Genomic DNA, 12,433 nt, shown 5'->3' with positions numbered 1-12,433 from the left:
TGAATTAATTAGTATTTATTATGGGAAATTACAATCAATTATTAAGCATTACGATGACTTGCTTGCAGAATGGTATATTATGTTCACTATAATTAATAAATTCAATTACCAACTTTAAGTACTGGTGATTTCCCCTCACATCCCAGGGCACTAATTTTTATAAAGCATCTAAAATATTCTAAGTGTTTTTGATCTGGGCAGCTTTGTAGTGCAAAATAAACAATTGAAATCAGGTTAATTTCCTAATTGCTAAGAGGAAAGAAAAGTTCTGGCTGCCCTTTGTTTAGTTATGACCTAGCTTGGGACAGCTGGTTTGTATTGTGCAATAATAATGTATTTCTCCCAAGTTTTCTGCATCACAACCAAAAAGAAAAGAAGCCAGGTTTCACCTTGCTGCTGTTATTTATGTTATTTTTGCCATCAAACAAGAATTTGTATGCTCTAAACCCTCCCTTCCTTTCCTGTGTTCTTATACCTACTGTATTAAATTGGTCTAGAACCCAATATTGTCTCACAGTTGTCTATAAATTATGATGGTTTCACTTTTGTTCCTGATGATAACCTGGTCAGCCTTACTACTACCTTGTGACATCCAGTGACAACAACTATTACACAATACCCAGACAATCTGTTTTTAGGCATTTTCTTTTGTCAAACCCAAATGTACATTTTTGGCCTATTGCCATAGATCTTCAGTTCCCTAAGTCTGTACTTTACTCCTCTTCCCTCGTTGCCTCCTGTAGCACCTTTGAGCTCTGGGATCTCCTGGGTTACTGTTTCTGACATCTTACCACCTGACTGCTGTGCTGAAGACACACAGGCTCTCGTGCAGAGATAAGGATTTTCACTTTTCCTTTGCCAAAATTAACTTTGCACCCAATACATTAGTAGAAATGGGAGTACTAGGCCAAAATGCATCTCTTAACACTCCTTATGCTCTCCTGTGGAACCACAGCTGCCCTTAAAGTCCTCTACAGCTCCTTGCTGATTGTAGTAGTGACAGCTGTAAGCTGTTGCTATCCCTCCCATGCCCTAACAATCAGCATCCAATTCATGGCCAAAATAGTTGTTGGAGCTAATGAGAACATCTGCACTCATTTGGTGATGATTGTTAGCTGTCACAGGCCGATCACAAACTACAAATGCTATGAAGTGGAAGCAAAGTATTTTTCTTAACTCTGAGAAGCAAAGGCATTGCCTATGGAGGGTAGGGCTGCTTTATGGTTTCTCATAAAATGTTTTGTGCTAGAACAAAGCATAGTTATTCTACTTCTACTATAAGTGGGATTTAAAAATATGTGTAAATAAACTTTTACACCTTATTCTGTGAATTCTTAAATAACTATTGTACTACTGAATGAGTATGCTGTGCCTGTTGTGAATAGGTTTGGCTACGTGGGATGGGAAGAGGAGCATTATTAAGTGCTCTTTTTAGGTTTGGTTTGTTGTTTTTTTTAGCTTCTTCAATTAATTTCCTTCTTTTCCCTAACAATGAAAACAATGAGATCTTTGTTGAGATTCCTGGATGGATTTTTTTTTTTACCTTCACAAGTCCTGGAGGAACAGCAGTGGATTCACTGCTTCACTTCATCTCCTAGTCTAGTCCATTATGTCTGTCTTATGCACAAGAAGCAGCTCTGTTTCATAACTATCGTCCTTTTCTGTTGAAATTCTATGTCATTAGGAATGGTTAGTAATTGAGCAGCAGTGTACAGGTTGGTTGACACAGATTTGAGAACACTGCTCAGATGTTAGTAGGTTGTATTACCAGTGACTGCAACTTTAATAGTATTACCTGACTAATTATTTTGCATCAAAGTGTTTTCAAAGTAGTAATTTAAATCAAGTTCCCTGGAATTTGCTATAGAAGGTTATGTGATGAATATGCACATTGATTCAGCAGAATAGTTATTTTACAAAATCAGCTATTGTTATGCCTCTAGTTTTGATGCATTTACAATAATGTTTTCCCTCTAGCAGAAATTGATTAAGGTGAAGTCTTTAGTAATAATTAAATATTAATTTTGATTTTTTTTCCACATCTTGAACAGCATCTACTTGCTGCAAAGCACTCGAATATACTCTGCTCAAATGGAAGACATAGAAAAATCCTGATGTCAGAATGAAGACTACAAAAATGTAAGTAGTAATTCAAATTTAGAAATTATTTCATTGAAGCTGGATTTTTGCTGTTGTTGCTTACTGCAGTAGTGTTTGAAAGTCTCACAAGTTGGAAATCTGTTGTGTTGTTGAAGCTATAGTGATGCTGGACAGAAAGGTAGCTGCTGCATTGAAGTGTGTGTTTAAGCAACGCAGTTGGAGGTTTCATTTGTTTGCTTGCTTTGGTGATTTCCCTGGCTTTTTTTCTTCTTTCCTGAGTAGTGATTTAAACTTATGTTGAAAGCACATATTGTATTAATCATCTAGAATACACTTAGATGTTATCTGAGCCTTCATCCACTGAAGCTATGGAAAGCTCTTCCTTTCTCTGCTCTGTTATGAAGAAAGTTCTCTGTTCTTTGACCATCTTCCTTCCTGTTCTTAAACATGTTCAAATGCCATAGTAAATTCGAGTGAGGGCTAGTACCATCGGCCAATGACCAGAGGAAGTCATATTTAAAAGAGATGTAGCCTGACCTCCAAAACAGAACAACAGAAAGTGCCTTCTCAAAAGAACATTTACAAAAAAAACCCAAAAAAATTGTGGCTGTTTCACTGCAAGTGCTTAGTTTGTGTGTGTAATTGCTCTGTAACATTCGAGGCAAAAATAGAAAACCAGAGTTATTAGTGGTATTCCAGAAGTGACTGAGCCTGTTGTACTTGTACTGTTCAGCTTCACTAAAATACTGTATTCCCAGGATCTGCTAGACGTGGTCTGAAGGTCATTTAAGTTCTGGGTCTGATAGAAGCTTTTTGATACGCCTTGGGGCAGAACTGGGTTTTAAATGATCTAAGGCGTTTCTGCAGTATGGGGCCTTAGTTCCTTGCCCAGATATTTAGTATGGATTATATTTAAACTCTGTAGCCAGCTAATAAATTATTAAAAGTTTCATTTATTTTTCGTAGCAACATTACTTTAGTCAAGGCCCATGGGATTTGGAAAGGGGAATGTGCGAGTGTGCGTCACTACATACATACGGGGTGTGGGCATGTGTATGTATCCTGGTAAAACTTAACTTGTAATTTTGACTGCTATTGCTATTAATTTTTTATCAATGTATAGATACTAATATAAAAAACTCCACAGGATTTTTCCATAATGCATAGATGAGATAAAAGCTTGTTTGCAGACATGTTTTACACAGTGAAAAAGTTGAAATTAAACTACTTAGAACCTCAGAGTATTTTTTTTTTCTATTTCTTCAGAATCTGAATAGCAAGGGTCAAAGTCATTTAAGATGTATGCTTTTGTTTATCTCATTACAATTCTAAATACTGTCAAAATAACTGAGTGAATTATTGTATTTAAGTATATACTCAGCACTTTTTATTCAGTGTTGTAGTTCAGTGAATTCAGGAAATTATTTCCACTGAATATATCTCTACTGGTAAAAGGTTCACATATCTTCAGGTGATGCTGTACATCCTTTATAATGTGAAAATTACCCAGGGTTAGATGGTCTTTCATTCTCCTAATATGTATTTTTTACTGGCTTATCTACTTGTTTCTTTAGCCCCATTAATACAGTAAAGATTTTTATCTACTCTGTTAGTAACTAGGGTACATCTAGATGGTCATAAAAGCTTCTGGGGCCTCTCAATCTTTTGTAATTAAAATGGTTTGGGTTTAGTGTCTTGTAGGTAGATGTAGTGGTCCTAAGCATGCAAAGAAGGCATAGAAAATGAAGCACTGGGATAGCAGGGGGAATTCAATAATCTATTGAATTAGAGAAGAAAAACAAGGAAAATTAGTATTAGCAGTGTTAATTGTATTACAGTTACTATGTGTAATTCATTTGAGTTGGTAGAATATCTGATACAGTCAGGATCACATCTGTGCATGGAATCATAGACGTAAGACTATGTGTACTGTGCCCTGAGGAACTTACACTGCAACCCTGACAATAAGGAAAGGAGATAATGCTGCTTATGATTCATTCCTCTCTCTTAATTACATATGCATCTGTGAGAGCAGCTTTGATAAATACTGAAAATTAGCAGAGGAGGTTTAAAGGTGCCTACAGACTAGGAAGAAAATGCTACAGCTGTGCCTTGCACTTGCATAAAAAATTAGTACTATCCTTTATAAAAGGCTGTGTAATGCAAAAGGGCCAAACTGAAGTAGAAGGGCAGTTCCACAGTTAGTGTAAGCTAGCACAGCTTGTTGATTTCAGTGAAACTGAGATGTTTGCTACCAGTTAAGGCCCCACAAACCACTCAGGTATTAGGACAAAGTGTCTGATGTGCCCTTTGATTGAGTAAGTCTAAGTGCGTGAGTCATTATTCAGAGTGCAGAAGAAATTTGTTGTAGTTTCAAAAATTGCTTCCCCTGTGAAAGTTCACTGAAACACTTGCCCTAAGAGATCTAAAACTAAGAAACAATAAGAAGTCACAAATATCCTCCTGAAGAAATTTAGAAGAGGTCAGAGGGAACTGACACACAAGGCTGAAGCATACTCATGATGTTAGAATCAATCCTGCTCACTTTGTCTTAGCCCAAGCTATGTTTCCACCTGTTGCTTTCTATGCCTATAAATTCCCTCAAACCAACTAAGTGTAAACCAAATACAATGGCAAGCAGTATTTCAGCCTTGTAGGCTTGGGGATACTTGCTCTACTTATTAATTTTGTGCTTTAGGTTACTTCATACAGATGGTGAGATAGAGGAAAAAGATTTATGTTTAGATTTATTGGGTGGGATCTATTTTTCCCCTCCTGGCTGACATCAATAGGGCTGTGTGTTGCATTCACTCTAACCCAAAGCGTGTCCTGAGAAAGTATGGAGAGGGCCCCAGTTGCAGCCCTTCATTCTAACAGGTCACAACTATATTGTTCCTAAACAATAAAGGTTTTATAAACAAAGTCTGACTAGAAAGACGGTAAGTTGTTGTACTAAAAAGAGCTTTGCTGAAAGCAAAACAAGGCAGTAAAAACAGTGTGCAGCCTAGAAAATGCTTATAAACATAAATACCAGGTCTTGAACAAGACATTGATCAATTGATGTTGGAGGAGCTGTGCCACTTTACAGTAGTGCTGAATTTGTTCTATTAGTGCTTATACCACACAGTGTATAAGCTTTACAGTTAAAGTGAAAATAAACCTGTAGTCACAGAAGGAACTTAAAAACCTGATTACTGGTGACTTCAAAGGGATTGTTCAAATGTTTCAAGATAGGCATATACTTAAGCTTCTTGTTGGAGACTTGACAGAGGCTGTGAATGATGTCCTGCTTGCATTGCCTATCGTAGTCATCTCACATTTCCTTAAGTTACTATTTCTAATGACCATCTGTTGCCATTCATCATAAATTTAGCACTGTTCCTGGAAACTTCCCCTGGCAAGGCCTACTACAGATATTCAAGTATTAACCTGTATAGAAGTGTTTTAGCAAATACTGGAACTTGTTTTTTTTTTTTTTTTTTTAAGTGTGACCATCTTTACATTACATGACATGCTGTATTTGGTACAACAGATGCCCAGGTACCCTGTGGGTTTAAAGGAGCATGAGTGAGTAATGGGTGCCACTGCTGGCTGAGGGGCACAAAGGGATAGTTCTCTGGGAAATGCAGAGCATGACAGGAAGCCTCTTGAATTCTAACAGCTGACACTTCAGAGTTGTTCAGGCATGTATATATAATAGAAATTAAAAACAGTGCCACCAAAGTAATCCTGCTAGTTTCTCCTTTGTACACAGATTTTTATGTGATCTCTATGTACATACTATGTACAGTACAGGGAAAACGATCGGTGTTTCAGTTCATCCATTCCCTCTTTAGAGGTGTTCTGCAAATGTACATTGTTTTCCTCCTCTTGCAGCCACAGGTCTCTGAAAAAGAAGACCCATATTACTGTATTACATAGTTATATGAACTGCTAAAATTTTTAGTTTTGGTTGCTGGTGCCCAGAGGACAAGTAGTCAGTTATTAAGCTAATCAACCTTAAGCTGTAGTGCATCAGTTTGATGAAGTTAGTGTTAAAAATCTGGCATAAGTATCTTTGCAGCCTTCCCGTGTTAGTGGAATGTAATGCTTTTCCATGAGATGATCATTTTAACAAGGAGACTTAATCCAATGCTGGGTGGGGGGGTGGTTAAGAAGGAGGGTGGAAGAGAATGAAACTTTGCATGCCCACCTCTGCCTCTGAATAGCTGCAGCAAGAAGCTTTTACCAAACAAAAGTTTCAGTAAAGCAGGTGGTCAAAAGGCTGTAACAATGGAGAAATTAATACTTTTTTGCTTTTTTGGTTTGTTTGTTTGTTTTTTGCATATTTATTTATTTATTAAGCATCTATGAAGCACACTTAAGAAGACTGTGTACAATTATTTAGAAATGCTATAATTAACTGCCTCTTTATTAATATGTGGATAACAGAAGATGAAAAGTATCCACTAGCTATTCTGTTTTGCTTTTTGACTAAACATCGGATGGAGCTTGAAAAAGAATTGTTAGTGTGTCAAGTCTGCTTTCTAAGTGTATCAAGTAAGTTTTAGAGAACAACTGGGCACCTTGGGTAGGTCTGAAAAATAATTATTGCACTGTACAGCTTAAGCTTGTAGTTAGGTGAAGCTGAAATCCAGAGTTGCTTGAGATTACTATAGTTCCTACTGAGTGTTTGGTGCGTTTCTCGACAAACGAGATGCCAGAGTTTCTGCATCAGGATTGCTTGGGGTGGGGAGTGGTGCCATCCAGGTTTATCAAGTTGAATTTTGCATTCTGTGGCCTTAATTAGCCTGAAGCTAATTAGCAGCCTCTACACAATGAGGCCACAAGTCATTAATCATAGGAGATGAGAGCAGTCAGCCCCCATGCTTGACATTTCAAGAAAAGTTTACTTACTTTTTTTGCCTGTGTGTGCGTGTGTGTGTTAGGGCTTCAGAAGTCGCAAGATTGCTTTTTGTGGTCAATAGTGTGTGAAGTATAAGCCGTGTCTTGATGTGACAGACAAGGGACCTCTGTTCAAGGACCCATTGGACTTTTTTTTTTTTTTTTTTTTTTTTTTTTTTTTTTTTTTTTTGAATGCTGTCCTCTAACAGAATGGAGTCAAGTGATGACTTTATTTACTTTGAGTTGAAGCATAGTTCAGCTGGGAATAAAAAAAAAAAAAGTTTAACAAGTATGATTTTTGTTAAAGGGAAGTTTGAATTTTTTACAAAGCTGCTTAGTTCTTTTTAAAAGTTACAATCCTTTCTTATGCACAGCTAATGAGGAATGAAAGTCCTTTCACATGCCTAATACAGTTTAGTACACTGTGTCTTGAAATCTAATGCTAACAGCCACAGGCTAAGCACTGAGAAACCATTGCAGAGAAAAAATAAAATTTCTTCAGGCTATTGACCAAACTTCTTCCAAGCAATTTGGAGTAGTACATCTAAATAACAAGCCTGTTCTCATAAATAGCTATGTGGATTATACATAATTTTTCATTCTGTTTTGTCTCTGCACAGATGTGTTACTCCCACAGTAAAGGGGCAAGCACCTCAAATAGCTAGATATGCTCATGGAAATATTTTTTGTGAAGGAAATGCTGCTTCCTGTGTCCTTCTTACTCTGATTTTCTTTTTTTTTTTTTCTTTTTTTTTTTCTTTTTCTTTTTTTTTTTTTTTGTGTGCGGTGTGACTGATATCCGTAGGTTTGAAGCACATTTATGGCAGGTCCATTGTTCATAGCATGTCCCTACACCAGTGGATAGCATCACTGTTTTAGGCTGAGAAAATTATTAGCCTTTTACCAGTTTAGAGCTGCTGGATGGGAGAGTGAGAGAAAGTGATTTTATAAGGTGCTTACACAGACTCCTTTTATTAATCTATGAATTTCCAGTGTAGGCAAAACTGTTTCTTTGTAGCGCAGGTTTATGATGTCTTGAAGGCATAAGTGTATCTCCCTGGATACTTAGTGGCCTGTATGGACCTTGTTATGTATTATAGCAACACTCAGAACACCTTAATGGGCTTTCTCTACTTAGAGTCCAGGAGCAACTTGTTCCAGCAAGCACAGTACCAAACTCTACATCCATGCCTATGCCTGGAGTCATCCACTGCACACAAGTGATTGCTTTTAGCAGGTGTTAGCTGGAACAGCAAAGCTACATGGTGAGAGAGCACTGCACAGCTCTACCATCAGCCTAGACACACAGTGATCTATTGCTCCTCCATACACAGCTCCAGTTGTGCATTGCCAATCTCTTGTTTGGAGAGACAACTCATGTTGAAAGCCTGTTTGGTCTGGGGTGAGAGGGAGGAGATTAATTAATTTTCCCTCCTCCTGTAATCAGTCTTTGAGATAAAGCTGGTGAAAGTGAAGAAAGAAAAAATTTAATTAGGAGGCTCTGTCTTAAGAAGCTCAGCAGGCAGCCATCTATATCTGTAATGTGTATGTTTGTTGTATGTATAGGTCTGCATCACTGATGGATTTTGCTTTGGACTATTGTTCTAATTAATTAAGAATACAGTCTAAAAGCTGTTTAACATCTTGTACCTGTAGGATTCAGGAGAGAGCAGGGATCATGAGATAAGCAATTTGGAAAACTGCACAGTTGAGATTATCCTTACCAGAGGAGTGTGGTTGAAACAATAATTCTATATATGAGAAAGCCTGGAGTTTGGTGCCCCAGTGGTACACCTGTATTCTGGTGCATTTTTTGCTACTTGAAAAAGGCTGGGAAGCACTGCTAAATACCTTTATGGCATGTTCCCCCCCTTACACACACTTACAGTCACTCCTTGCATTCAAGTTTTTAGTTCTTGGAATGTGCACCCAACAACACTCCTGTTTGAGCTTACTGTGCTGGTCTGGGTGAACATGGCAATTAGGCAAAAAAAAAAAGCATTTGTATATCCTTAACAAAAAATCTCCCCGTGTAGAAACTTTAGCAAAACATCCTTAGGAGCACTGAAAGTGCCATTACAGTCCTCCTGTCTTATCAGTGCAATAGTACATATTTTGTAATGTTCCTCTAGTTTGTCTTTAAACCACAGCACTGGTAATGATCTATTGCATTAACTCGTGCATTCCAATGAGAAAGTATTTTCTTTCTTTTCCTCTCTTTGCACTACAAGGTATAAAAATATGACATGCATCCATACTAATAAAGAAACCCAAAAAACAAACAAAAAAAACTTGTAATGAAATTACATTAAGAGTTTGACTAAGCCCACACAAGCAGATAGTTAAGACTAATATTCTGTCATTACCTCAGCTCATTACATCTTTTCTGTTTGTTACTTGTACAGCCCTTAAGATCACCCTTCTGTCTGAACAATCCTGTACTACCTTGAAACAAAGGAGAATGTTATGCTGTAGCTTCATCTCTGAAATTTCCCTGCTTTGCTAACTTTCCTCAGTGTTTCCATAAAACAGTTTTTGGTGGCTTATATGTATTAATGGCATTAATTAAACTATCAGCACAGCTGAATGGGAGAAAATGTGTCTTCTGAACTTATTTCTTGAATAGGAGAAAATGCCTCATTAATCTTATGCATCAACCCAAGAACACTGTGTTTGTTAGATAGAATAATAAATGACTTTACAGGAAATACACAATAGCAGATGCTGGAATGCGTCCATTCATTAGTCACTGTGCATAAATATCCCCTTATTTCCATGAAGAGACATTTAGTCAAGGGCCAGTCTGACAAACATGTGCAAGCTTTCACTCACTCACTGAGAAAACAGAAGGGAGAAAATGTCTTACAAATTTGTGTGCTGAACGCAAAGCATCACATACCTTATCATATGTGCCTTTTCTGCTCCTTGACTTTCTTTCATCAGATTGAAATGTAGCAAAGAGAAAACTGTTGGACAAGTTTCAGAAGCCCATAAAGCTTTCTAGTTATTTCTGCCTCTTGGTTACAAAGTCTGTTTCATTAGTATGTCATCCTGGAGACAATCACCGATTTCACTTGTATTAATGGAGCCTCAAAGCCCAATTCAGTGCCTGGTAAAAGTCAAAGGAAAGCTATTTGCTGAAAAACGTTACCAAAAAATAGTGTTGCTTGGTTTTGTCTGTTTGCTTAAAATCAACACCTCCCAGGCTAGTAAGAAATGAGCTTGTTTCAGTGAAGAGAAACGTTAAAGTAAAGAAATAAAATGTAGTTCCCTACCCTCCCATTCCTGTTTTCTGACAATGTTTGTAAACTTGCATTTATTCTCTAGTGTAACCTAATGAAGCCAGTGAAATGCCTCTGGCAAATGGGTATTATCTACAATTGTTTTTAAAAGGTAAAGCCCATATAATAACTGTGCAGAGGGAAAAGCAAAACAATTGGTTAGAAGTCCTGTTTTTCCCTGTTGATTCAACGTTCAAGAATGTTACATTTGTTACAGGGGTGCCTAAATAATTTTCTTTGTAAGCTCTCTTGTTTCGCAATCCATGCTTTAATGAAACTTGACAAAAGTTCTGTTTTAGCATAATAGTTCTTAGAAAATGTTTACCGAGTGTTTGTATGTCCTTTTGTGTTGGAAGTCTAACTGGTTTCTGTGGCTAAATTGACCAGAAAGACAAGGAAACCTTGATTTATGAAACGAATTCTTAAGCTGGCTATTACAGTGTGTACCAAAGGTATCTGTGTGCTGTAACAGCACCCATCCCACTTGAGAACACAAAAATCTTCCATCTAAGCATGCAGGTGCCTTTTGTCCCCGTGCTTTTGCTGGTGTTGTGTTTCATACTACAGTGCTAAGCAGGGTGCCTGGCTTTTAGCCTGCATAGGCTCAGTCACAAAATAGAAGGGAGCACGATGTTTAATTTCCTATAGTTGAACTTATTGAGTGAGAGAGCACTGGAAAAACTGTTAAGTGGCCTCAGCAGTCACAGGGATGTCAGGAGGTGTGTGGGGACTTGGTGTATGATTTGGTGATTCTTCTCATCTGAATGGAGAGCTTGTAAACTTTTTGTGGTATTGTCAAAACAAGACTGAAGCTTAAAAAAAATAATAACCTGAGTACTCTGGTAACTTGGTAGACAGCACTTTTATTTTCTGCTGGCCTAAAGCTGCAGTCCTACTTGCATGAAAAAGGATTGATTTGCTTACAAGATTAGAGCCATAGGTCAGCAGTGAGTGATTAACAAAGTCAAGGGAGGGAAAGTTTTCTTTCAAAGGTGATACATAATGATGATAGCAGCCTAAGTTTTCAAAGGAGAACAGTGGTATATTTATGCTTACTTAAAAATACCAAAAAACTTGGTGTTTCTCCATGTTTGTTCCCTATGAACTAGGCCCACTTCCATTGGAACAAAACCACTGCTGGGCTACTTTTTGTACTTTGTAGAGTAAAATGCAAATTTAAGTTTCTAACTTCTTTTTCCATCACTAAGATCCCAAGGGGGCCTCACTAGAAAACTAACCGCTTTTTCCTTCTGTGAATCTCAGATTCCCTGCTAGGGAAGCTCGCCTTTTTTCTATATTATGTTTCTAACGTGGTTCTATGTGTGTAGATGAACCAGTGCTGGGATTTCAGTGTTCTGTGCAAAGTTGTCTATGTAGCTGCCATTCTTCAAAATATGTCCCATTTGAGCATTTCTGCCCCAGAAGCAATTGTATTCCTGTAAATGTCCAGCACTTTGAATTTAGATAAATATAACGTTAGACATCAGATAAAGATGCAGTCTTAACACTGAGCATGCAGGTACACGCCTATTGCTCCTTTCTTCCAAGGGGTCATGCTGCGCAATGCAGTGGCTCACTTCCACTATTGGTCCCAATAGGTCAGTTGTAGTTGGAGACAGAAAATTACTTCTGGAAGAGAAGGGCAGAGTCATTCTTTAGAACTCGAATGCCGGGTGGGAATCCTCTGGACTCCATCTGGAACAGCTTTGACCAAACAAAGGCCCCCAATCTGCTTGCACTACAGTCAGTGGGAATAGTGCCACAGAATTCCTTGGGAGCAACATTAGGCTTCGATTATGGTCACAGCAAGAGAGTAGTACATGCACAACTGCCAAAATAATATTAACAAATAATTCTAGAAATGTTTGTCTCCTCTTTCCTTTCTTTATATTTTTTCCTTGAGGAAACTAGCAGAAAAAGCTTTTGCCAGTTGGGAATGAGATGTATAAAACTTAAAATCAAAATGTAAGGCCCAGACTCCCTTTGCTTCCCAGAACAGGCAGATCAAGAAAGGCATGGCTTGCCAAGCATGCTGAGCCATGCTCCCCTTGCAGAGACAGGGTTGTGAGAGGAGCCATGATAGACGTGGTGCAGCCCCAGCCCTCCCTGGAAGCACAGTTTTGTGTAGTGCTGTCTGCCTTTCTCCCTCCTGGCATGAGGTTCTGCAC

At 38.0% G+C, this 12,433-nt stretch overlaps 1 long non-coding RNA gene across 1 annotated transcript in view; it reads left to right on the top strand.

Moving 5' to 3' along the window:
• The first annotated feature begins 1,105 nt into the window (after window positions 1–1,105).
• LOC140253698 (uncharacterized) overlaps window positions 1,106–12,433 on the top strand; it is a 36,400-nt gene continuing 25,072 nt past the window's right edge. The window contains exons 1-2 of the long non-coding RNA XR_011903953.1: window positions 1,106–1,207; window positions 2,052–2,139. This is a non-coding gene — a long non-coding RNA (uncharacterized lncRNA). The remainder of the gene's footprint in view (window positions 1,208–2,051; window positions 2,140–12,433) is intronic.

This window comes from Excalfactoria chinensis, chromosome 6 (genome assembly GCF_039878825.1).
Source record: "Excalfactoria chinensis isolate bCotChi1 chromosome 6, bCotChi1.hap2, whole genome shotgun sequence".
Classification (NCBI taxonomy): Eukaryota; Metazoa; Chordata; class Aves; order Galliformes; family Phasianidae; genus Excalfactoria; species Excalfactoria chinensis.
The sequence above is the reverse complement of the archived record's forward strand: the minus strand, read 5'-3'. Positions and strand labels throughout refer to the sequence as shown.